This window comes from Eptatretus burgeri, chromosome 11, assembly GCF_056783735.1.
Source record: "Eptatretus burgeri isolate ZD-2024b chromosome 11, Ebu_testis_v1, whole genome shotgun sequence".
In the NCBI taxonomy this organism is placed as follows: Eukaryota; Metazoa; Chordata; class Myxini; order Myxiniformes; family Myxinidae; genus Eptatretus; species Eptatretus burgeri.
Window position 1 is genome coordinate 32,940,610 of NC_140971.1, and position 26,588 is coordinate 32,967,197.

Consider the following 26,588-nt stretch of genomic DNA (forward strand, 5'->3'; position numbering starts at 1 on the left):
CCCTCCTCTCTCCCCTCTCTTGAATTGTGATGCCCCCTCTCTCTCACCCCCTCTCTCCCTCCCCTCTCTCGCCCCTCTCTTGCCCCCCCCACTCTCTCCCCCTCTCTCACCCCTAGTCTCATCCCTCCTCTCTTCCCCCTCTCTCCCCCTCTCACCCCCCTCTCTCTCGCCCCTCCTCTCTCGCCCCATTCCCACCCCCTTCCGTCCCCTCTCTCGCTCTCTCTCTCGTCCCCCCTCTCTCGTCCCCTCTCTTGCCCCCCTCTCTCCCTTCCTCCCTCCCCTCCTCTCTCGCCCCCACTTTCATCCCCCCCTCTCCCGTCCCCCTCTCTCGCAGATATTGGTCGACAGATAAATGGCCGTAACTTGGGAACCGCTTGTCCGATTAATATCAAACCTCGAAAAGGCACATCCGCAGGTCCCCAGCAATATTCCTGGCAAGTTTCAATCAGGTCGGACTGTCAATCGTGCAAAAAAATAAATAAATAAACATTAATTGTGATGTCATAGCACCGTGTCTTGTCATTGGTCGACAGATAAATGGCCGTAACTTGGTAACCGCTCGTCCTATCGATATCAAACCTCGAAAAGGCACAGCCGCGTGTCCCCGGCCATATTCCTGGCAAGTTTCAATCCGATCGGACCGGTGGTCGTCGGTTATTAATAATTTGGGAAAAATTGGCATGAGAAGGTGGAACGACACCTTCAGCTGCCATATATACACCTTTTCAACACTGAAAAAGCAGTAAAATGGCCGTAACTTGGGAACCGCTCGTCCGATCGATATCAAACCTCGAAAAGGCACATCCGCGGGTCCCCGGCAATATTCCTGGCAAGTTTCAATCGGATCGGACCAGCGGTCGTCGAGAAACAGCGGTCGCACGCACGCACGCACGCACGCACGCACGCACACACACACACACACACACACACACACACACACACACACACACACACACACACACACACACACACACACACACACACACACACACACACACACACACACAGCTGGAATTATATATATATATATATATATATATATATATATATATATATATATATATATATATATATTTTACATTCCCAGGTCCTCTGGAAATCCCAGAAGCAGCAGGGGAAAGCGAGTCTCGATGTGGAGAATTGTGTCCAACCTGTGGGTCTCGGAGATGGCTCAGATGGCAGGCTTCCATTCCTGCTCTGGGCATGCAAATTTCCTATATATATATATATATATATATATATATATATATATATATATATATATATATATATATATATATATATATATATATATATATATATATATATATATATATATATATATATATATATATATATATATATATATATATATATATACACATATATACACATACAGTTAAGCCCAAAATTATTCATACCTTATGAAAAATCTGAGTTTTGCATTTATCTCATACCTACAAGCTGGAGTGATGGAACTTTTGCTTCACCCAAGGACATTCAGTTGGCATGTACAAATCCACATATATTTTGGCTCAACATTACTAGCATAACAATAGAAACTAGCCAAAACCCCATCACAGACGGACTCCGTTCATTCAACCACCCTCACCAGCTCACCCACACTCGAGGGACATGGACTGGACAGGGTGTGCTTGCCCCCTCTTACTCATCCCCCGCCCTTGCCTCATTCCCCCCCCGCCTCCCACCCCCGCCTTCAATTTGCTTACCCCCGCCTCTTCACTCCCCGTCCCCCATCTCTTGATTCCCCACCCCATTTGCCCCTGGGCCCCCGCCCCTGTCCACCACCTCACACTCAACCCCGCCTAATTCATCCCAGCCCCCGCCCACTCATCCCCGCCCCATTTCCCCCCTATCTCCCCCTTTCAATTTGCTTACCTTCCCCCCCGCCTCTTCACTCCCTGCCCCCGTCTCTTCATCCCCCACCCCCGCCTCTTCACTCCTTGCCCCCGTCTCAACGAAAAGTGTTTATTCTGCTTCAGAGTTGAAGGTTAACTATTGCCACTATGCGCGATGCACTCTTTCAGTCCAGGTCACAGTACCGAGAAAAACGTGACACGACCGCTGGGAGGAGCACAAAATTGGTCCTCGAGTATTAATATATAGAAGATACAATGTTTCTTGTTACATTTTTTGTGTCAAATTCACATTCTGAGGTAGTCAGCATGTGCAGAAGAGGGTTTTACATTGCAGACGCTATTTTCGAGGAGTGGAATTACACCTCTCAGCGGTAACGGTCTGTCGACGACAGACGTAGTAATGCCAGCGAATGACCGATGATGTCATGACGTCCTGACGCCTCTCAGCGGTGACGTCACACGTCGCCATGTAAACGAATGTAAAACGAAAAGTGTTTATTCTGCTTCAGAGTTGAAAGTTGACTATTGCCACTATGTGCGATGCACTCTTACAGGCACGAAGTTTCTTTCAGTCCAGGTCACAGTACCGAGAGAAACGTGACGCGACCGCTCGGAGGAGCACAAAATTGGTCCTTCAGTATTAATATAGAGATGTTAAGATTTCTGTTTTTATGCCTGTCCAAAATTATTCATACCCCATACCAAGTCTCAGAATTGAGGCCAATGTTTGTGATAATGCACACATGCTTTTGATATTCCTAAGATTCTTTATAATGTTATGCAATTTTTCCAAGATGTGTGCATACAATCTGAATGCATTGCAAATGTGGTCTATTGAATGTTCAGTGAGGCATGTTATAGAACAACACTGCTTTTCGACTATAAATTAAGGGGAGTTGATGCAATCATTCTCAGGTCATTGGCAGCATGGCGAAGAAGAAAGAAGTCAGTGAGGACCTTCGGTTGTGCATTGTGAATGCTCACAAGGAGGGGAAAGGCTACAAAGCTATTTCGAAGTCGTTCCGAGTGCCAGTTGCCACCATACAAAGCATAATTAGGAAGTACAAGGAGTTCCACACTGTAAAAAAACATTGAAGGACGTGGTCGGAAGCCAAAGGTGTTGCCTCGTCTGGCAAAAAAGTATGGTGAGAGGCCAACAACAATCCACGATCACTATTAAGGCTCTCCTGAACAACTTTGGTGAGTCTGGGACCAAGATATCAAGGCAGACACTCCAGCGGACGTTGCACAAGGGGGGTCTCCATGGACGCCGACCAAGAAAGACCACTCCATCTCAGGCACATAAAGGTTTGTCTCGCCTTTGCAAAAGCTCACCTGGACAAAGATCCAAGCTTTTGGTCCTCAGTTCTGTGGTCGGATGAGACGAAAATGGAGCTTTTCGGGCACAGAGATGTTGCTTTCGTTTGGCGAAAGAAAGGTGAAGCATACAACCCTAAGAACGCAGTCCTGACCGTCAAGCATGGAGGCGGGAGCATTATGATTTTGGGACGTTTCTCAGCCAGTGGGCTCGGCAATCTCGTCAAAGTGGATGGCATCATGAAAACGGAGCAGTACATCAAACAGTCCACAGAGAAACTACAGAGAAACATATCAGCAGGACAACAATCCAAAACGCACCGCCAAGTCAGTCAAGAAATGGTTCCGGGATAATGATGTGGACGTTCTAGAGTGGCCAAGCCAAAGTCCGGACCTCAACCCAATCAAGAATCTGTGGAGGGAGTTCAAGACCAGAATGATGGCAAGGAAGCCTTCCAATCTCAAAGACCTGGAGACCTTCGCGAAGGAGGAGTGGGCCAAAATCCCTGTAGAGACATGCAAAAACCTTGTGAGCAAGTATAAAAACCGTTTGGAGGCTGTAATCACAAACAGAGGCTTTTCCATTGATTACTGAATGTGACTTTGAACTGATCTAAACAAGGGTATGAATAATTCTGGACACGACATTTTTTTTGTAAATCTCTCAATAAAATACCCCTGAAACAATGTATTTCTTGAAATGTCTCTTGCAGTGATTCTTTCAGCTGTTTGTCACATTCTTATGTATCTTAAGCCAGAAGAAACTCATTCCTCAAATAACATGATTCAAAATACTCCAAATTTTGGGAATAATTTACATGTATACATATACAGGGTGAGTTAGAAGTAGTGTCCAATTTCTCTCAGTTGATTGTTTGTTTGCCATTTGTATTACAGTATACAAGAAGGTAGAAATAAATAAATGAATGACATGTTTATCTAACCATTTATTCAAGAAAAACTTATTACGGAACTGAACCAAGCTGTTTTACTTGCAATTTTCAAAGTGCCCTCCCTCGTGATCGATGCACAATTGCAGCCGAGCAGGCACAGAGCGGCACACACATCTGCAGAGTTCGATATCAATTTCCTCAAACTTTGCAGTAATTTGAGCCTTCAATTCCTGAATGGTACGAGGCTTTTCACGATAAACAAGGTCTTTCATGAGCGCCCAAAGAAAGAAAAATCTGGAGGTGTAAGGTCTGGGGAGCGTGCCGGCCACTCGATTGGACCGCGGCGGCCGATCCACTTTCTGAGAGTTTTCATCAAGCCACTGACTAACATAACGTCCATTAAATGAGGTGGAGCTCCATCATGCTGGAAATAACAGTCCTGATCTTGTACCCTGGGCCAAAAGAAGGTTTGCAGCATGTCCAGGTAAATTTCTGCAGTGACAGATCCCTCAAAGAAAAATGGTCCAATTATCCCTTATGGAGATATGGCTGCCCAAACTGTCACTCCAGGTTAATTTACCTCCTTATCAACTGTCACTCTTGGGTTATTCGCAGCCCAGTAGACACAATTGCATCTGTTAATTGTGCCATTAAGCTTAAAACATGCTTCATTTGACCACCAGATGTTGTCAAGCATTGTGTCCTCTTTGTGAAGTTTGGCTAAGAACTCTTCGCAAAATTGAAGACTGCGGCGTCATCTCCATCATGAAGGGCATGCAGTAAGCGTGGAATGTAAGGTTTCCATTTTTTTTTCTGGTGAAGGATACGGATAACACTTGATTGGCTCACTTCCAACTCTGCAGATAAACGGCGAGTTGACTTTTGCGGACTTTGTTCCAGTCTTCTGATGGCTTCTTCAGCCTTAGCGACATTCGTTGCCGTTTTCGGACGACCGGACTTCTTTGCAGTGGCTACCGACTCTGTTGCTTCAAATTTCTCGACAATCAATTGTATGTTTCTTCCCTGAGGTGGGTTAATATCAAATTCCTGTGCCAAACGGCGTGCCGCCATCGTTGGTTGTTCATTACATTTGTTTTAATGTTTCACGGCCGCAATGCGTTGACCCATTGAAAGGTAATTCATGGTTCAATTTGGTGCAAATTCAGTAACTTTCCAAACTCGCAGCAATAACCTGCAAAACAAAATCAAAAATAAATAAATTACGAAAATTAATAATCTGCAAGATGGACCAGCCAAGAAGCAAAAAGGCTTAAAAAAAACCTTTTACCTGCATGGAATGTTAATAGCCTGCACCCATGCTAAATCAATCAGTCGTACGTCAGACAAATACTAGGGTGGATGCCACTAAAAATGTTGACCTTAAAGGTCATTTCAAGGTCATTTTGTGCCCCCAAAAAGGTCAAATTTCAAAGTCATCCAAATATAGTCATGCAATATATCAAAAGAAAGGTATGGAAGAGATTATTTATATGTATATATATATATATATATATATATATATATATGTATATATATATATATGTATATATATATGTATATATATATATATGTATATGTATATATGTATATATATATATATGTATATATATATGTATATATATATATATGTATATATATATGTATATATATATATATGTATATATATATGTATATATATATATATATATATATATATATATATATATATATATATATATATATATATATATATATATATATGTATATATATATATATATGTATGTATATATATATATATGTATATATATATATATGTATATATATGTATATATATATATATGTATATATATATATGTATATATATATATATATATATATGTATATATGTATATATGTATATATGTATATATATATATATATATGTATATATGTATATATATATATGTATATATATATAATCTGGATATATATATAATCCAGATCTGGACGAGTGCATGACGAAGTTGTGCTCTGATTTGGACATTGGGCTTTCAAGAGGTAATACTTATGACATGGCAGATGTGTGGCGCAGATACCAGGACATGTGTGCTGAGAGAAACATCCCCGTCGGTAAGAGTTATTAGTCCAGAATAACAAACTTCTACGAAAAGGTTAAGAAAATGATCGGTTCAAAGGCAGGATATGTCAAACCTCTTTCAAATAGAGCACCAATAATGTACCCTGGTGGAAAGTCTAACTTCATTCTGTCAAAGGCATTGACAAAAAGTCATCAACGTGGTGGTTTATCCTCAGATTTGGAATCCACAGAAGATGAAGATGTTGGTGCTGTTGGATTTAATCAAGGAAATATCTATCAAATGGTCCATGTGGCACTGAGAATCAGAAAAGATCTCACAGACAGTCCAGGTTATTCCAGCAGTTAGCAAGGACTTGATCAAGAACATGTTGCACAAGTTATCCCAAACAGCTTGTATCTATTTCTGCATTTACTGTTCAGTGATGCGGATGATCTTCATGAGAGAATTGAAGAAGCCAACAGTATCAAGCAGAGTGTGTGCAGCATTGCTCAAGACGTTGTGTATGCAGTGTCTAAGAAACGAAAGTTGACACTGAAACATATTGGGTTAAGGCTTGCACTCCACCAAGCTACACGTTCCGAGGCACTTTTGGATCTCTTCCATTCTGCGAACTATACCCTTGGTATTGATACGGTTCGAAGAATCGACACTTCGAGAGCTCAAAACATTCTATAAAGATTTGTGGAAAATGGCAACGTCAATGGAAGTCCAGGGCTGCAAACAATTGATAGTGCAAGATTGAACATATTCAGCAAAGCCAAGACAGGCCTGGAACTGCTTCCTCTAACACGTGATGCTTTGGAGCTTCATGTGCAACGTGCCAACTTCCAGGCCAAGATTTGGCTTCAAGCAGAGATGGAAACTATTGTTGGGACGTTGCCCCCAGATGCTTGGAAGGAGTCAGGTTGTCTGAAACCTCAATGGACCAGGCTACCTCCTGTACCATTGTCCTGCCTCGAGCTTGCGACCTGCTCTTGCAAAACGAAGTGCAACACTGCTAGATGCACCTGCTTCAAAAACAATATGAAATGTACAAATTCCTGTGGCTGTGATTCTATTGACTGTTGTAATCCATCAGATTGAACACTATTTCTGTCAAATACATGTTGCATACACATCAAATTTTTGTTAAAAAAGATTCATTTGTTCTAATTTGACATTCTAATGCCATTTGTTTTTAATAATACTTCAAAAGATGCATCTGTATATATTAATTCTTGGCAATTTAAATAAATATTATATAAAAGTAGTAGTATTTTTTCCTGACTACTTTTTGGTATTATACTAGGGTGGACTTTGACCTACATGACCTACTTCTGAGATCAATATTCTGACCTACAAATAGTACCAAATTGTTTGTCTCTTCCATACCTTTCTTTTGATATGTTACATGACTATATTTGGATGACTTTGAAATTTGACCTTTTTGGGGGCACAAAATGACCTTGAAATGACCAACATTTTTAGTGGCATCCACCGTCGTATTTCTGTCTGACCAGAAATTGGGCGCTACTTTTGACTCTCTCTTTCTCTTTCTCTCTAAAATCATCATCATTTTTGTTTCCTGTTTATTTATAATTATATACTTGTCTACATATATACGACCGCAGATCGGCTCACTGCGTTCGCCTCACTGTGTGTGTGTGTGTGTGTGTGTGTGTGTGTGTGTGTGTGTGTGTGTGTGTGTGTGTGTGTGTGTGTGTGTGTGTGTGTGTGTGTGTGTGTGTGTGTGTGGTAAATGATGAGGCTGGAGACTTGTTTTCAGGAACTGTTGTGTTCATTTATTCTGTAAAAGAACTATTAACAGGTTAAGTCTCGTGTCAGCACATTGAAACCACAGCCTGTTGCGTCATCTCTCACAGTCATTGAGCAGTCTTCTGGGGCTGTGGATTCGCTCCTTCCCCCTTTAAGGCCCTGTCACACCTTGACGATTTAGCCAGCGTATGCCTGACGTATGCAAAATTTGGCTAAAACTCTGGCACACGTCGAATACGTTCTGGGTAAGTTTGTATATGTTAAGAGCACGCTGGCATACGTCGTAGTATGCTGGCATACGTCTTTGTACGCTGGCATATGTCGTAGTATGCCGAGGTGTTAGACAAATTTTCCATCCTTGAAATTTTTCGACATATGCCAGTGTATGACTCGCACGTTCCGCATAATGCTGGCCATAAGTTGTAGGCACGTTACGCGATCGTTGACACACGTTACTCATAAGTTGAAACACGTCAATGTAATAGTTAGCGTCAGTGTTCCAGACTCCCTGTTTTTTTTTTTCTTTCTTCGGTATGACGGTGATGTTGACACTTCGATTTCTAGTGCGGTTATCATATAATATAATTAATAGGCTGCCGCTCAACGATTTAAATCATAACCGCACTAGAAATCGAAGTGTCAACATCACCGTAATACCGAAGAAAAAAAAAAAAACCCAAAATACCAGGGAGTCTGGAACACTGACGCTAACCATTACATTGACGAGTTTCGACTTATGAGTAACGTATGTGGACGTGTGTCAACGATCGCGTAGCGTGCCTACAACTTATGCCAGCGTATGCGGAATGTGTGTCATACGTCGAGAAATTTTCAACATGCTGAAAATTTATCGACGTACTCGGCATATGACGATGTATGCCAGCGTACTATGACATATGCCAGCGTGCTGTTAATGTATACAAATCTTACCCATAACGTATTGGACGTCTGCCAGCTTGTTTCGGCAAATTTTTCAGCCAGCAAACGCTGGCTGAAACGTCAAGGTGTGACAGCGGCTTCACACTTTGATTTCTCGTGCGGTTACGATTTGAATCGTAGAGCTGCAGCCTATAAATAGCCGATGCCACGTGATCGTCGGCGATACGCTGCCGCGCTATGCATAAGTTAGACTATCGTTGGGCATAGGTTGTAAACGCCGACAACACGCTCAGCATTCGTTGGTATAAGTTATCTATATGTGATTAAAACGTTCTGTGTACGTTACTAATACGTTATGCATATGTCCAACACATTATTATACGTCCAAAACTTAAAAAAAACATCAATAGTTCAGCGTCCGCCAGCGTTTTACATACATTTTGAGACCTTGCCATACGCTGGCTAAAACGTCAAGGTGTGACGGGGCCTTTAGTGATTGGAGGACGTACTGCACCGTTCGTATTTTTGGTCTCGCAATACTCCCCCACAAAAATAAAATCACCCATGATGTCTCTATATTCGTCTCTGGAAGCCAAAAACTATTCTGTGGATGTCCATGTCCTCAAAACTTTCCTTTAGGATCCCTGTCCTCAGTGACCCTGAACTATCAGGCGGTTCACAACCTGCCCTCCTAATCATGACTTTGTCAATCCCAGGTCTGGAGCAGTGTGTCCTCAAGGCATCTAAACTCCTGCACAGGCTGTCGTTATTCTGTTCTGACATGTTGCAGCCCCTGTGACTAACAAATAGCACCAACTCCTCCCTTGACGTAGTGCGAGGCATTCCCCAAGGCTGGCACCAATGGAGTCGTCATTACTTATGCAGTGTACCACTGCCTCATCACGTTGTTGCTTCGGCCTGCAGTTGAGCACCTGGTGAACCCGGAACTCTTCTGCCGTAACTTCTCTCTTGGCAACATTGGGTTCCCCGTGTCAACATGTTTGCTGATGTTGGCATTTTGGTCTTGGGATGGCTGCAGCCTCTTTGACCTCTGGCCTGTTGGGATGTCGCTCAAATCCCCGTTGCTGTACAGCCCACAGCCTGGTGGTGTGGAGTACACAAAGCCATTTTGTATCGAATGAACATGGCGCACTGAACCATTTTGTGTGACGCATAATGTGTCCATTTTCTAATCAAGCCGTCTTTCTCTGCACCCAAAATGAAGATTATGTGACTATGATTTATGTTCGTTCTTCTATTGAAATTTCCATCCACGTAGTGAGATAATTTACAAATTAACTCGAAACGTAATCTGGTTTTTGCATCATCATCACATATCGTGAGATTACATCGTATCTCGAGATGTTTTCTCATGTATCTATAATTACAGGTGTGTGTGCGTGCGTGCGTGCGTGCGTGCGTGCGTGCGTGCGTGCGTGCGCGCGCGCGCGACTGCTGTTTCTCGACAACCACTGGTCTGATCTAATTGAAACTTGCCAGCTATATTGCTGGGGACCTGAGTTTGTGCCTTTTCAAGGTTTGATATTAATCGGACAAGTGGTTCCCAAGTTATGGCCATTTATTTACCGACCAATGACAGGACAAGTTGCTGCGTAGGCGTGGCCGATGCGCCATTTAGTTACCAATCACAGGACACGTTGCTGCGTAGGCGTGGCTGTTGGAGAAGAGATCCTCAGCCGCGTTTCCCATTACGGGTTACAACGTACGGACTTCCGGATAGTGATGACACTGTATTCTAATAATTTCTCGATTTCTTATGTGCATTTATAGATAAACACAATGCCCCAATCCAGTCGTCGTTTACGAGAGTGAAGGAACGGCCTGTGTATTTGTTTTAAAGTTTATTTATTTTTTGGTTTTTTTTTTTTTGGTTTTTTTTTTTTTTTTTTGGTTTACCTGGCGGCGAGCGCGAGGTCCGTGCTGTGCAACGCACGAGGCTGCCACGTGCTCGCTTGCGGGAGTGAAGCCCGGTCCGGAAACGTGCGCGGTTGATGTTGCCGATCCCGCGGACGGACAAAGGTTAGGCAGGATACGGATTTGGATCGGACGGGTTCTCCACACGGGCGTGTGTGTTAAGCTCCAACGGGCAGAGCACATGTGTTCGCGTGGGGAATCCCTCGAAACGCGAGGCTTGGTTTTTTTATGCGCCGGGTGACGTCATGGCTGCGGGTATGGTTGGAATCCAGCAGGAGGGTGAATCCCTGCCAGATGGTGCCGTCCAAGAGGGACGAGGGACGTGAACAGCTGCCATGACATCACGCCTAAGGTGCGTGGCTGTGAATTGCCGCGCTGGTGCTGCGCATTTAAAAAATAAATAAATAAATGCAAGCAAGCCTCGCTTCGGGTGAACAGGATTCCCGGGCAAGGGGTGGAAGACCCCCCTACCCGGGCACAGGATGGCACTAGCTGGGGGGAAGGGTTAGCTTAGCTAGACCGACTTAATGGGGCAGGGGTAAGTCCTCCTGGAGTCTGTGGAATGGATTAAGTAGAGAGATTTAGATGAGATTTAGGAGGGGAAATGATTTTTGATGATTTGGAGACAGAGACAGACTTTGGTGTGTAGAGGGGACGTAGCTTCGCTACGTAGTGTTAAAAGGAACGTGCTATAGTGTAAGGGACGACGTGGGAGCATGAGGTAGTTAGGGGATGTAGTGAGCAGGATGGCAGAGATTCAGCGGTGAGTTGTGGGTTGTGATGTGGAAGCATGTGCTTGGTGATTGAGTGAGGCCAGCGGGTCTGTGTGAATGGAGCGAATGGGGAATGTATGGTGCGATGAGTGATTGGGGGGAGGAGTGATTCCCACCCAAGGGACCCCGGGGTCAGTGTAGAGTGAGTTAGCTGGGTTCGACAAATTGAAAAATGGAGGTCGTTTTGTTGTTGGTGGGAGTGTAGGCTCGAAACCTGTTTTGGAGGGGTGCAGGAGCCCTGTTGACGGGCTGGGAGCGTGGCTGTGAAAGGTGAGTATCGCTGAGTGGGTACCCCGGGCACCAGGCTAGTCGGCCGTGGTAGGCCAAGGGCCCATGGGGGGCCGGGCTGTGTTGTGGGCACGGGTGCGCCCGCATGATGCGGGGGTTCGGGGCACCATTAGCCGTGTGGGCAGTACATTGGGCACGGGCACCCAGGGAAGGGGCCCGGGGTGCCAGCCTGCCACGTGAGCGTTTCAGGGGAGTCGCCAGGGAGGGCATTCCCCGGTGTTTAGGGAGCTGGTAGGCTCGGAGGCAGTGTAGTGCCTGGGGGTGCCATCGTCGGAGAATCGACAGAGGGTAGTGCCTGCCAAGGGAGCCACGCGTCCCAGCCATGAAACCGTGTGAGGGCACGGAGAGAAAATTTGGGGGTGGGGGCGAGGCCTGAAATTTGCAAGTACACCAACACAGGCGACGGGAATCTGGGTTCTTAGAACCAATAGTTTAAGCGAGAGGCGCTTGTGGAAAGCCCCGGGATAGTTTAATGGTTAATGGATAGGGTAGATAGGAAGTGTAACCCTCCGCACCATCCATCCCTTCGCTCTCGTTGTGGGCCACTGGACCCACTTTGGGTTAAATCGATGAACTCTGGGGAGGCCATCTTGAGGCTTGAGTTGGGCCTCGACACAGGACGCCAGCCCTCTCATTTCCCTCCGGGAAGGGAACGTAGGGGTTGGGAGTAGGCTAGGGGACGATAGGTTAGCCGAACAAGGACATTAAAGGGGGTTAGGGGACGAATTATAGTGGGGAAGAGTAAAAATAAAAACAAACAAAAAAAATAAGTTGGGGATAAATTGTTTTTTTTTTACAAATTAAGGGAGTGGGTAGGGACAGTGACAGGCAAAGGCGATAGGTTGGGAGGGAGACAGCAGATAGGTCCGAGCCCACCTGAGTGGCCAGCACCACTGCACTCCCTCCACTGACCTGCACTGCACGGCGAGAGGCCGGCCAACTTCATCGGCTGTTGTTTTGCTGCGAGGCCTGTACCAGCCGGATCGTCTGCAGCTGCTTTCTGCAAGGCCTGTGCCGGTCGGATCGTCCGCCGGCTGTGTTTGCCTGCAGCGGCTTTGTCATGCCTTGCCTGCCCGCTTTTGCCATCCATGCCCACTGCCCACGTTCACCAGCCCCCATTCTGTTTTGCATTTGCCCCCCCCCTTGTTCATTGCCATGTGCGCCAGGATCGTCGTGAAGCCGCAAGAACTGTCCTGTTGGCACCAACAACACCGGCCTGCAGTGGCAGCCCGTGCACCGGTTGACTTTTGTTTTTCTGCCTGCAGAGTCCATTGATCCTGGGCCATGGTTAGTGTAAATTTTGTAAGGTGTTAAGATGTACTGTAAATATGAGTGCGCCCCCGGCATGTATGTGTTTAGGCCCAGTCACACCTTGACGTTTTAGCCAGCAATGGCAACGTATCAAAATGTATGTAAAACGCTGGCTTACGTTGAACTTTTGATGTTTTTTTTTTTTTAAGATTCGGACATATTCATAATGAGTTGGTCGTATGCATAACATATTAGTAACGTACACAGAACGTTTTGTTGTCTTATAGATAACTTATACCAACGAATGCTTAGCCTGTTGTCGGCGTTCACAACCTACGCCCAACGATAGTCTAACTTATGCATAGCGTGCTGCACGTATCGCCGACGATCACGTGGCGTAGCCTATTAAAAGCCTGCCACACAATGATTCAAATCATAACCGCCGGAGAAATGGAAGTGTCACCATCACAGTCACACCTTGGCGATCTTGCCAGCGTATGCCGACCTTGAAAAATGCGTCTAAAACGCTGGCGCACGTCGAATACGGTATGGGTAAGTTTGGTATACGTGAATAGAACGCTAAAGTACGCTATCATACGTCGTATTAAGTGGAATACGTCTTGTACTTTTAAACGTGTTAAACAATTTACGAGGTACTTGCCGTATGCCTCACACGTTCCGCATGCGATGGGAATAAGTTGTACGCACGATATGCGATCGAAATGCGATATGCACTAGAAATCGAAGTGTCAACATCACCGTCATACCGAAGAAAAAAAAAAAAGGGAGTCTGGAACACTGACGCTAACCATTACCTTGACGTGTTTCGACTTATGTGTAACTTACAAGTAACGTGTGTGGATGTGTGTCAACAATCGCATAACATGCCTAAAACACGTTACTCTTATGTTATAAATAAGTTTTGTGTACGCTAAACATTTCCTCAACGTGTTTCGACTTATGATTAACTTACAAGTAACGTGTGTCAATGATCACATAACGTGCCTTCAACTTATGGCCAGCGTAGCAGAACTTGTGAGTCATACGCTGGCATAAGTCGTAAAATTTCAAGCATGCTAAAATTTGAGGACAATCGCAAAGTACAACGATGAAAGCCAGCGTACTACGACGTATGGCAATGTTTTTCAGCGTGCTCTCAATGTTTCCAAAACTTACCCATAACGTATTCGACGTGCGCCAGCGTTTTAGACAAATTTTTCAAAAATCGGCATAAGCTGGCTAAAACGTCAAGGTGTGACTGGGCCTTTAGCGCCGGCAATTTTATTTAAGTCATCTGAATGAGTGAGTTTGTTTAGTTAGTTACTCAGCCCATAGGTTATTTATTTTGGGGACACGAATACCATGAATGTCGCACTCAGGGATCCGAAGGTAAAAACGTACTAGGGGAGAACTACACATGATGGTGCACGAGAATTTGACGACTCGGGACGAGTCTGTAAAAAGGGGAGGGGGTGGTGTTATGGTTGTGGAAATTCGCATTACACCATAAAGGGTCCTCAGGTGCGATATCTCAATAAGTCCACGTGTAGTTAGCCCACGCCCGTTGTATCGAGGGAATGTATGTGATCCATTTGGGCTGCGATCCTTCAGTATGCCATTTTTCTTTCTCTATGGTTATTTTTGACCATTAAGCTGCCAACAACGCAAACACCACCACCACCTTCACCTTTACCTTCACAACTCCATCCTGCAAACATCGCTTCACCGCCATTCCCAAACGACGCCCGCCAACCACCAAACCACCACAGAAAACCCTCCACCACCTTCGCCTTTCTCCTTCCTTTCTTTCCAGGAGCCGTTCGGTAGTTGGTGCCGAACGCGTCGAGCCGCGGGTCAAAATGCGAGAGGAATTCGGATCAGAAATGCTTCACGCCCACTTCACCCCCGTCCAATGGGCGAGCGCGAGGCGGTTTGGCCCCGCCTCCAGGCGCGTGTATGTGAATTCCGTTTATGCAAATATGCGGATCAGGGGAGGTTCACGCCCCTTTTTGCCCGACCAATGGCTGACCAGGGGGCGGCGTGGCCCCGCCTCCAATCGCGTTCTGATCCTGGAATTTGCATATTGGCTTCTCCTGCCGCCTATAAAGGCGCGAGCACAAGGCGGCTCGTTGTTGTTGCGTGTTGCGTGTTGGGCTGGCTGGTCAAGCCCAAGTTGAGTGCGTGCGGTGGAGCTGCATCCGGCTGGTCGGGGCAAGAGAGCTCAGGTCCGAGTCAAGTGAGGACGGCGGTCGGCGACGAGGTTGCGGTGTGGGTGATCGCTCGTCTCGTCGCGGGACCCAAGCCAGCCAGCCATTCCCCTCTCCCTGAGCGTCAACGATTCCCCCCCCCCCCATTCGCGCTGAGATAGTGCCGAGGGGGCCCCCGTTCCTCCCCCACCCTAAACGTGGTGCCAACAAGACCGCTCGCGCGGAGCACGCCGGAGAGGACTCGCCGACCACGCCAGGGCACTGAGTCGGGGCGCAGCGGCGCGAACATTGCGGCTTGCCTGCCATTGCATCACGAGGACGCAGGTAAGACCTCTCCGGTCTCGTGGACCTGGCAGATCCTCCAGGATCCACGTATATTTGGTCTACGGGCCTGTCTGCCTCCTTGCCTGTGAGGGTGGCTTTCTTCCTTTGCTTTTTGCGTAAATGCTTGTGGTGGTGCCGACTTTCAAGTAAAACTGTGTAAGTGTTGCCGTGTGTACGCGTATAGTCGGTTTTAACTGTTTTTCTTACATTTGCTTTTTGTGCATTTTGTATGGATGAATATACGTGCTTGCTTTGTGTCTGCATGTGTAAACAAAATGCTTGCTTGTTGAACTGCTTCGTCTCCTTTCTTTTTATTGACTCTCCATCCTGCATCACGTAAAGGATTGGCAGTGGGGTTTAGACACCCAATAAATAATCACGTCCGTCGAGGTCAGCGATAACACCGCTCGGTTTTCACTGAAGCACGGAACGGACCGCTTAAGCTGTTCGTGTCATCGGCTGACCTGTGGTGAGGTACGATCGCCCGATTAACCATCCGCATAGGTACTTAGGTAGGTAGAGTTTGGCGAACAACCCTATCCTACGCAGGTGGGCGATTGGCACGATTGTGGTGAGGTCGAAAGACCCAACCGTGACTGGCTCCGGGCGGTAGTTCCCGGAGGGTCACGACTGAATTGTCCGTTCCGGTGGGCGAGGCGGCCGCGATTAGAGTTACGTGGCTGATCGCACGCCGGCGGGCGCGAATTCACAACAATACCGTCAAGTGTGGACATTGAAAATAAAGCACTGTGTCCAGACAGAGTGCTCAAATACAAAAAGGAAAAGTTAGCATTGTTGATTGAGCTTTCAGTTCCCAATGACTTTGGACTCTGACATGGAAATCAGGAAAATGACCAAATACCAGGATGTGAAAAATGAGGTCAAGAGGACTTAGAAATTGAAAACGCTGAAATGATACCAGTGATGGAGCTCCAGGAATGATAAAGAAAACCCTTACTGAGTTCTTATAAAATCATTCTGGGAATATCACTCCAAACGAGCTACACGTGGAGGCTGTTCGAGGTTCAGTGAAGATTTTGAAAGAGTCTGTCGAATGAGGCTATGAGAATAAAGTTTGACACCTTGATTCATGAATCATGATCCTTTACCAAAAAGGAGGTGGAGATTTTGAGTTCTGGGAGTACATCCTCCCACCTCCTGAAACCCAAATGGAGATAACAACCAACTGAATTCCTGGCACAGAAAGCACCTCGAAGTCGGGCTGCCGATGTCGATTTTTTTGTGAGTCAATTATATCGTCTCTCCCCGACAGGAAGACCCCAACAATCACGGGGATACATTCCTGAAAAATTCTGCGAACGTCGAATCCGTGAATGTCTCGGCATTATTTCAGTGGGAAAAAGGGGGATAGGTTCACAGCAGTTCATAATTCACAAGGGAAAATTAAAAAAATTTCTGAACACGAATGCACATGATTAGTTTCATTCAAAATGCTTACAAGTAAAAAAAATACAACTGCAGATACTGTTTCCAATTTTTTTTTAAGATCCGAATTTTGATGTGATGTTGATGAGTTCGAATCTAGTGAACTCCTCTTGAGGGGATGCAGGTGAGGGTGCTGATGGTATTGAGGTTGAGGGTCCGGAGCAAAAAAAAAGAAGTGATCGACATCTATTTTTCTGAGTGCTGCAGGTTTCTGTGTAGCTCCTTGTATGGGAGCAAAACATCATCCAACCCCCTGTTGAACCAGAGGTATCACTCCATCATTGGGTCTGCATCTTGCAACCTGTCATATCCTGCGTGGTTTATGTGGTTTATGCGTGCGTAGAGCGGCTTTAGGCATGGCTGGTGGGAGATGGTTTATGCACCCACAAAAACCGCAAATAGCTGAAGCACAGGTGCCTCAAAAGTAGAAGCAGGTCACATTTTATAAACATGAATACACGGAGTCCGTGAATGTCGAATTTGCAAATGTCGGGATTTCATGGTACAAAGAGGGGCCCTTAGGCGAGTACCACCAATACTGTCAACGAATACAAGAAACTTTGAGGAGGCCATTTCTCCCATCATGTTGCTGTTAATGAACAATACATTAATTATATTAATCTGTTTATTTACTTATCACTGGGAATGTGAGGATGAGGGGAGTGGGGGAGGGGGGTGGTGTTACAGTGTATAGAGATGAGAACTGCGAATAAGGTACAAGAACATCGCCGACATCGCCAACACATTCAGTCGTACACTGGTCTCAACCAAATTTATTTTTGTTAATTTTACACCTTTTCATGACATTGGATTTAAGAAGGGTGTTCTTTTCCAGGTGTGCAAGGATGACCCCATCTGCAGGTTCTCAAGACGATGGTATAAATGTGCTTCCCGATTCTCAAGATGGCGGTCTCAACCCGCCACCACCACATACCACATCAAAGAAAGAGAAAACTAGACCTCAGAAACGCCTCAAGTAAATAATTTTATTTTCTCCCTCAACATTTTAAAAAAGTTGTTTGTCGATATATCCACCTCAATAAATGTACACGAAATTGACTTTTCAATCTTTTTCAACTGAGGCAAAAGTTCTGGAAAAGCAAGGAGGAGGAGGAGGAGAAGTGTTATGATGATGAACATATCATGTAAGTAAGAGAAGATCTCCCTTCGGTATGTCTTGACATGAATTGTGCTAGCAATACAAATGGTATTTCTTTCAGGAAATTAACCGAGTGATATGAATGGTCACGCTGGTGTATTGCATGACGGGCAAGGCATCGATGTGTGTGCCGTGCCGTCTCTCTAAAAGACGTGAATCTAGAGGACCATCTGCCTGCGCTGGGGATGTTGGTGGACGTTAAAGATCCCATCATGTCTCTTGCAAAGGGTTGGCAAGTTATCGCCGGTACCCTGAACAAATTACACATCCCTGTCGGTCAACAAAAGGATTGTCCAACCTGTTCGTGAAAGACTTTGGCCATAACCTTTCCAACTGACCAACCTTATTAGGTTGGGTTGGTTGGATAGTAAAAGAAGAAGACAAAATTTCAGTTTTTAAGTATGTCTTTCAAGAAGTGAAAATAGCAAGCATCTGTAGGTACTTGATCTGCACTACACAGAATACCACTTCAAGCAAACCTATCAAAATGTTAATCTTCGTTTGCAAAGATTTAATCACAGCAGGGCATTGTTTCAATGGAAAATGGGGATAGGGACTAGGCAGTTGGTGATTCATAAAAAAATGCCGCGAATGGCGAAGCCGCAAATATCAACACTGCGAATGTTGGGGCATTGTTTCAATGGAAAAAAGGGCGATAGGTTCCTGGTTCTTTGGGGAAACTTAAAAATTTCAAATATTTTTGACCGTGAATCCACATGATCACAGTTTCATAAAAAATGCTTACAAATAAATACAACGCCTGGTACTGTTTCTAATGTGTGTTGAAGGAAAGCAATTAACATTTTATTTAAAGTGCTTAACCAACCATGCTGTTAGAGTAAGAAATTTAAACAACAGCAGGAACCGTTTCGAATTTTTATTGGCACAAACACACGCAACTTTTCAAATGATGGTGAATTAAAATCCAGTGAACTCAGTGGAGTTGTGTGAAGACTGCGTGATACTGGGTTTTTGCCATTGCCCTCCCAGCAGTTTAATAGTCAGGGCATGAATTTCCAATTTGACCAGGATGCCGGTGACAACTCGCCTCTCTTGATGAAGGGCACCGTGCGATCTTTGTTTGCAGATGGGAGGGACACCTGGCTTAACGTTTTTGGACACTTCAATTAACGATTATGAATTTAGTTGTTTCCAGGTCGGTGGTCTTGTATCGAGTTATAGGTCCACCCAACTGTTGACTATAATATGATTGCAGCACCACGTGTGAATGTACACACACGACAACACAACTTACCTGGCACAGAACGCATCTCGAAGTAGGGCTGCCAATGTTGATTTTTCTTGCCAATCAATTATTATCCTCTCTCCAAATATCGACGATCTAGCGATATGCTCACATTGCGCAATCACTTATGCTAATGTGGTGCGGCCATAGCACACTGTCAATGTATCTATATGTACGAGTACGTATATATATATATATATATATATATATATATATATATATATATATATATATATATATATATATATATATATATATATATTGTTGTGGTTGACGACATTCGCAAACCACCATTCAGGTCCCTTAGGTGAGATATCTCGGTAAGTATATGTGTAGTTAGGCCCAAACCCGTTGTTTAGAGGGAATAAATGTCATTCATGCGGGCTGCGACCCTTCTAGATAGCCGTTTTTCTTTTACTATCTTTATTTTGGACCAGCCGCCATTACTACCACCACCAACCACGTCTCAACAGCCATCACACAACAACCACCAACCGCAACGCCGCTTCACAACAACAGCCACGACCTTTACCGTCACAACTCGCCCTCGCAACCATCGCATCACCGTCATTCCCACACCGCTTGTGGGCACCGATACTGGACTCGTGCAGGGCGCGCACCGAGCAGGGGTGCAAAAGTGCCGGCCTTTCCGAAGAAAACGGATCAAAAACGACTCACGCCCACTTCTGTTCCGTCCTATCGGCGAGCGTGGGGCGATTTGGCCCCGCCTCCAGGTGCGTTGGAGTAATATCGCTATATGCAAATTCATGGATCAAAAAGCATTTACGCCCACTTTTCCTCAGTCCAATGGGGAGCCAGTTAGAGGTGAAGGGTCGGAGGTAAAGGGTCGAAGGTGAAGGAGCGAGGCCACGGGGCATATAAGGAGCTGCGTTCGTCAGTCAAGGCAGTTAAGAGTTCGGAGGGGAGAGAGTGAAGAGTTCGGAGCCAGTGAAGAGTTGGGACGAGTCAAGAGAGGAGACGGAGAGGGCGGTTGGACGGAGCTGTGGAGAGGTGGCGGCGGCGAAGGCGGTCGAGGGGGTGCTCGTGTCGGAGTCGGGGAGCTGCGGAGGGAGAGGCCGGCGGCGCGACCGAGGTCGTGGTGGAGACGCTCGTCGCGGGACCCGAGACAGGGAGATATCCTTCCCCCCGAGCATCAACAACCCCCTCCTGTTTCCCCCCGCGCTGAGATAGTGCGAGAAGGGGGCCCCGTTCCCACCCCCTACCAGACACTGTCCGCGAGGCCCGCGGAGTCGGGGCGCCACCGCCATCTTGCGGCTCATCATCAGACGGGTAGGCCCGACGCGGTCTCGGCCCCAGGCCGTCTGCCCCCTCATAGTGGAGGGTGGTCCCTTTTTCTTTTGCTTTGAGTATATGTGTTGTCGGCGCCGTCTGTGAAGTAAAACTGAATAAGTGTTGCCGTGTGCTCGGTAGTCGGTTAGATCTGCATTGTTGCATTTGCTTTTTGTGTATTATTGTGTTTCTTCTTCTTTTACATTTGCTTTTGGTGTAATTGTATATGTGTGCTTTCCATTCATCGCGAAATAAATGTGCTTTATGTTGAACTGTTTTCCCGTTTCGCTTCGTCTTTTCCTCTATTGAATCTCCATCTTACTTCACGTAAAGGGTTGGTCGTGGGCTAAAACGCCCGATAATTAATCGAACCGTCGAGGCCGACGATAACACCGCTCGGTTATCCCGATAGTACGGAACGGGTCGCTTAAAGTGGCCCGTGTCCGAAGTCGACCTGCGGCGAGGTGCGATCGCCCGGTCTACCCTCCGTGTGGGTACTTAGGTAGGTCGAATTTGGCGAGCAACCCTATCCCACGCGGGGGGCCGATTGGCACGATCGTGGTGAGGCCGAAAGGTCCACCCGTGACTAGTTCCCGGCGTTAGTCCGAGAGGGTCACGACTGGATTGTCCGTCCGGTGGGCGACGTGCCGCGATTCGAGTTACGTGGCCGTTCGCACGCCGGCGGGCGCGAATCCGCAACAATATATATATATATATATATATATATATATATATATATATATATATATATATATATATATAATATATATATATATATATATATATATATATATATATATATATATATATAGTGGAAATGCCCCTTAGTGTGTTATTAAATATAGGATTAGCCCAGATCCCCCCCCCCATTAAATGCATGTTTAGCCAGGTTGTTCGGTAACTGGACGTTACATGTGTGTCGGGAGGTGTAGGAGGCTGTTCATTGATCGTATGGTGGTGGTGTACGGAGATGTTCTTCTCGTTCCTTCCCCTCTCCGAAAAAGTCCCTGCGCAGCACTCTGAGAGGGAGTGGCCAAGAGAAGCGAGCTCCAGAAAGGGAAGGTGGAACTGAAAGTGCAGAGGTGTGGCGATCGGCTGTACAAGGGACGGCTGTGTCCGTTGGCCGAAAACAAGCTTTTTTCACCAAACAAAAGCATTGTCAGACTCAACATTTTGTTGTGCATCACTATTCTGAAGCGAAAATGCGTGATTTTATTGAAATAGTGAGTGTTTTAGCTTCACATTAGCAAAACGCTGCATTTCAAAGAAAGGACTAGAAATGCAAAAATGTCTCAAATTGGCCTTAACAAGCTTTTTTTCACCAAACAAAAGTATTGTCCGACTCTACTTTTTGTTCTGCATCACAATTCTGAAGCAAAACCGTGTGATTTTATTGAAATAGTGAGTATTTTAGCTTCAAATTTGCAAAATGCTCTATTTCACAGAAAGGACTTGCAAACGCAAAAATGTCTCAAATTGGCCTAAAACAAGCTTGTTTCACCAAACAAAAGCATTGTCCGACTCAACTTTTGTTCTGCATCACTATTCTGAAGCGAAAACACGTGATTTTATTGAAATAGTGAGTATTTTTGCTTCAAATTCGCAAAACGCTGTATTTCACACAAAGGTCTTGAAAACGCAAAAATGTCTCAAGTTGGCCTAAAATAAGCTTTTTTCACCCAAGAAAAGCATTGCCCGACTCAAATTTGTTCTGCATTCCTATTCTGAAGCGGAAACGTGTGATTTAATTGAAATAGCGAGTATTTTAGCTTCAAATTCGCAAGACGCTGAATTTCACAGAAGGACTTGTAAATGCAAAAATGTCTCAAATTGGCCTAAAACAATCTTTTTTTCACCAAACAAAAGCATTGCCCGACTCAACTTTCTGTTCTGCATCACTATTCTGAAACAAAAATGTGTGATTTTATTGAAATAGTGAGTATTTTAGCTTCAAATTCGCAAAACGCTGCATTTCACAGAAAGGACTTGTAAACACAAAAATGTCTCAAATTGGCCTATAACAAGCTTTTTTCACCAAATAAAAGCATTGCCCAACTCAAATTCTTGTTCTGCATCACTATTCTGAAGCAAGAATGCGTGATATTATTGAAAGAGTGAGTGTTTTCGCTTCAAGTTTGCAAAACGCTGCATTTCACAGAAAGGAATTGTAAATGCACAAATGTCTCAAATTGACCTAAAACAAGCTTTTTTCACCAAATAAAAGCATTGCCCGACTCCCGTTTTTGTTCTGTAGAATTATTCTGAAGCGGAAACGTGTGATTTTATTGAAATAGTGAGTATTTTTGCTTCAAATTCACAAAATGCTGCATTTCACAGAAAGGACTTATAAACACAAAAATGTCTCAAATTGGCCTAAAACAAGCTTTTTTTTCACCAAAGGCATTGTCTGACAACGTTTTCTTCTGCATCACTATTCTGAAGTGAAAACGCGTGATTTTATTGAAATAGTGAGTATTTTAGCTTCAAATTCGCAAAACGCTGCATTTCACAGAAAGCACTTGTAAATGCAAAAATGTCTAAATTAGCCGAAAACAAGCTTTTTTCCCCAAACAAGAGCATTGTCCGACTCAACTTTTTGTTCTGCATCACTATTCTGAAGCGACACCGCATGATTTTATTGAAATAGTGAGTATTTTTACTTCAAATTCACAAAACGCTGAATTTCACAGAGAGGTCTTGTAAACGCAAAAATGTCTAAAATTGGCCAAAAACAAGCTGTTTTTCACCAAGCAAAAGCATTGTCCGACTCAACTTCTTGTTCTGCATCACTACTCTGAAGGGAAAACGTGTGATTTTATTGAAATAATGAGTATTTTAGTTTCAAATTCGCAAAACGCTGCATTTCAAAGAAAAGCTTGTAAACGCAAAAATGTCTCAAATTGGCCTAAAACAAGCTTTTTTCACCAAACAAAAGGATTGTTTGACTCAACTTTTGTTCTGCATCACTACTCTGAAGCGAAAATGCGTGATATTCTTGAAATAGTGAGTATTTTAGCTTCAAATTCGCAAAACGCTGCATTTCAAAGAAAAGCTTGTAAATGCAAAAATGTCTCAAATTGGCCTAAAACAAGCTTTTTTCACCAAACAAAAGTATTGTCCGACTCAACTTTTTGTTCTGCATCACTATTTTGAAGCGAACTTTATTGAAATAATGAGCATTTTCGCTTCAAATTCGCAAAACGCTGCATTTCACAGAAAGGGATTGTAAACATAAAAAATGTGTCAAATTGGCCAAAAACAAGCTTTTTTTCACCAAACAAAGGCATTGTCTGACAACTTTTTGTTCTGCATCACTATTCTGAAGCGAAAACGCGTGATTTTATTGAAATAGTGAGTATTTTAGCTTCAAATTCGCAAAACGCTGCATTTCACAGAAAGCACTTGTAAACGCAAAAATGTCTAAATTGGCCTAAAACAAGCTTTTTCACCAAACAAGAGCATTGACCGACTCAACTTTTTGTTCTACATCATTTTTCTGAAGCGAAAACGCGTGATTTTATTGAAATAGTCAGTATTTTAGCTTAAAATTCGCAACACGCTGCATTTGACGGAGAGGACTTGTAAACGCAAAAATGCTGAAATTGGCCTAAAACAAGCTTGTTTCACCAAACAAAAGCATTGTCTGACTCAACTTTTTGTTCTGCATCACTATGCTGAAGCGAAAATGCTCTATTTTATTGAAATAGTTGGTATTTTAGCTTCAAATTTGCTAAACGCTGCATTTCACACAAAAAACTTGTAAACGCAAAAATGCTCATATAGGCCTAAAATAAGCTATTTTCACCAAACAAAAGCATTGTCTGACTCAACCTTTTCTTCTGCCTCACTATACTGAAGCGAAACATGTGATTTTATTGAAATAGTGAGTATTTTCGCTTCAAATTCGCAAAACGCTGCATTACACAGAAAAAACTTGTAAATGCAAAAATGCTCAAATTGGCCTAAAACAAGCTTTTTCACCAAACAAAAGCATTGTTCGACTCAACTTTTTGTTTTGCATCACTATTCTGAAGCGAAAATGCGTGAAATTATTGAAATAGTGAGTATTTTAGCTTCAAATTCGCAAAACGCTGCATTTCAAAGAAAAGCTTGTAAATGCAAAAATGTCTCAAATTGGTCTAAAACAAGCTTTTTTCACCCAAAAGTATTGTCCGACTCAACTTTTTGTTCTGCATCACTATTCTGAAGCGAATTTTATTGAAATAATGAGTATTTTCGCTTCAAATTCGCAAAACGCTGCATTTCACAGAAAGGGATTGTAAACACAAAAATGTCTCAAATTGGCCGAAAACAAGCTTTTTTTCACCAAACAAAGGCATTGTCTGACAACTTTTTGTTCTGCATCACTATTCTGAAGCGAAAACGCCTGATTTTATTGAAATAGTGAATATTTTAGCTTCAAATTCGCAAAACGCTGCATTTTACAGAAAACACTTGTAAATGCAAAAATGCTCCACTTGGCCTAAAACAGGCTTTTTTCACCAAACTAAAGCATTGTCTGACTCAAATTTTTGTTCTGCATCACTCTTCTGAAGCAAAAACGCATTATTTTATTGAAATAGTGAGTATTTTTGCTTCAAATTCGCAAAACGCTGCATTTCACACAAAAAACTTGTAAACGCAAAAATGCTCAAATTGGCCTAAAACAAGCTTTTTTACCAAACAAACGGATTGACTGACTCAACTTTTTCTTCTAACTCACTATTCTGAAGCGAAAATGCGTCATTTTATTGAAATGGTGAGTATTTTAGCTTCAATTTCGAAAACGCTGCATTTCACAGAAAAAAAACTTGTAAACGCAAAAATCCTGAAATTGACCTAAAACGGGATTTTTTTTCACCAAACAAAAGCATTGTCTGACTCAACTTTTTGTTCTACATCACTATTCTGAAGCGAACATGTGTGATTTCATTGAAATAGTGAGTATTTTAGCTTCCATTTCGCAAAACGCTGCATTTCACTGAAAAAACTTCTCCAGTGGTGAACCAAAAAGTTCACCAAATGTCATTTTCACCCCCACGCTAGTGGGTGAAGAATGGGGGTAAGAGGGAGGTACTTTACATCTTCTTTTGCCCATGTCAAATTCATAGGGGGAGATGGAAGGCCAGAAGGTGGCGTTCAGCTGGCACAAACTGCTTTACATTTAGACCAATCAATTTGTGTTGTACATGCTTGAGAGTAGACAGGTAGACACTCAAACAACATAGTAATATCATTGTTGTTGCGAACAGCAACACATACATCATTAGCATCAGCCGAAACAATAACGGGCTCTTCTGAAGGAGTCACTGGAAATCCAATAAGTGAGGATCGTAAACAAATCAAAAGGGGCTCGATGCAAAGAGAGTACAAGATTCCAGATAAAGGACAACCTTGCTGAAATTCCCCTTCCAATCTGCAAAGGTAGACAGAGACCATCGTTAACTTTAATCAAGCTAAAAATTTGATTATATAAGAAAGTTACACAAGAACTAAAAGATGGCCCAAAACCAAATTGTTTTCAAATGTATAGCAAATATTCATGGTTTAACACAGTCAAAAGCCTTTTCCTGATCAATAAAAAAAAGAGACCAGTATATTGTTGTTGGATTTCACATACACCCCACAAGTCTCATACCAAACAAATGTTATCATGCATAGATCTGTGCATAACATCATACAATTGATCCTGATGTATAACCGTGCTTAAAACAGTCTTAAACACTGTTAGCAAGTGCTTTCGCAAAAATCTTATAATCGACACAAAGAAGAGATATTGGGTGCCAGTTCTGTATCAGTTGCAGATCCCTCTTCTGAGGGATAAGGCAAACAACTGCACGTTGACAACTAAGGGGCAATAAGCCCTCCTAGAGGCTGTATAAAATAACTCGGTGAAGCAGGACCAAGC

General features: G+C 43.9%; 1 protein-coding gene across 2 annotated transcripts in view; it reads left to right on the forward strand.

Moving 5' to 3' along the window:
* The window catches only part of SNAPC3 (small nuclear RNA activating complex polypeptide 3), a 42,823-nt gene extending 24,813 nt beyond the window's left edge, over positions 1 to 18,010 (forward strand). The window contains exon 10 of one of the 2 annotated variants that reach the window (XM_085845825.1): positions 17,821 to 18,010. The gene's annotated coding sequence lies outside the window, so the exon portion shown is untranslated. Of the gene's footprint in view, positions 1 to 2,774; positions 3,869 to 17,820 lie in introns of those variants that run through there. The other variant, XM_085845824.1, reaches the window with a different exon arrangement.
* Positions 18,011 to 26,588: the final 8,578 nt, after the last annotated feature.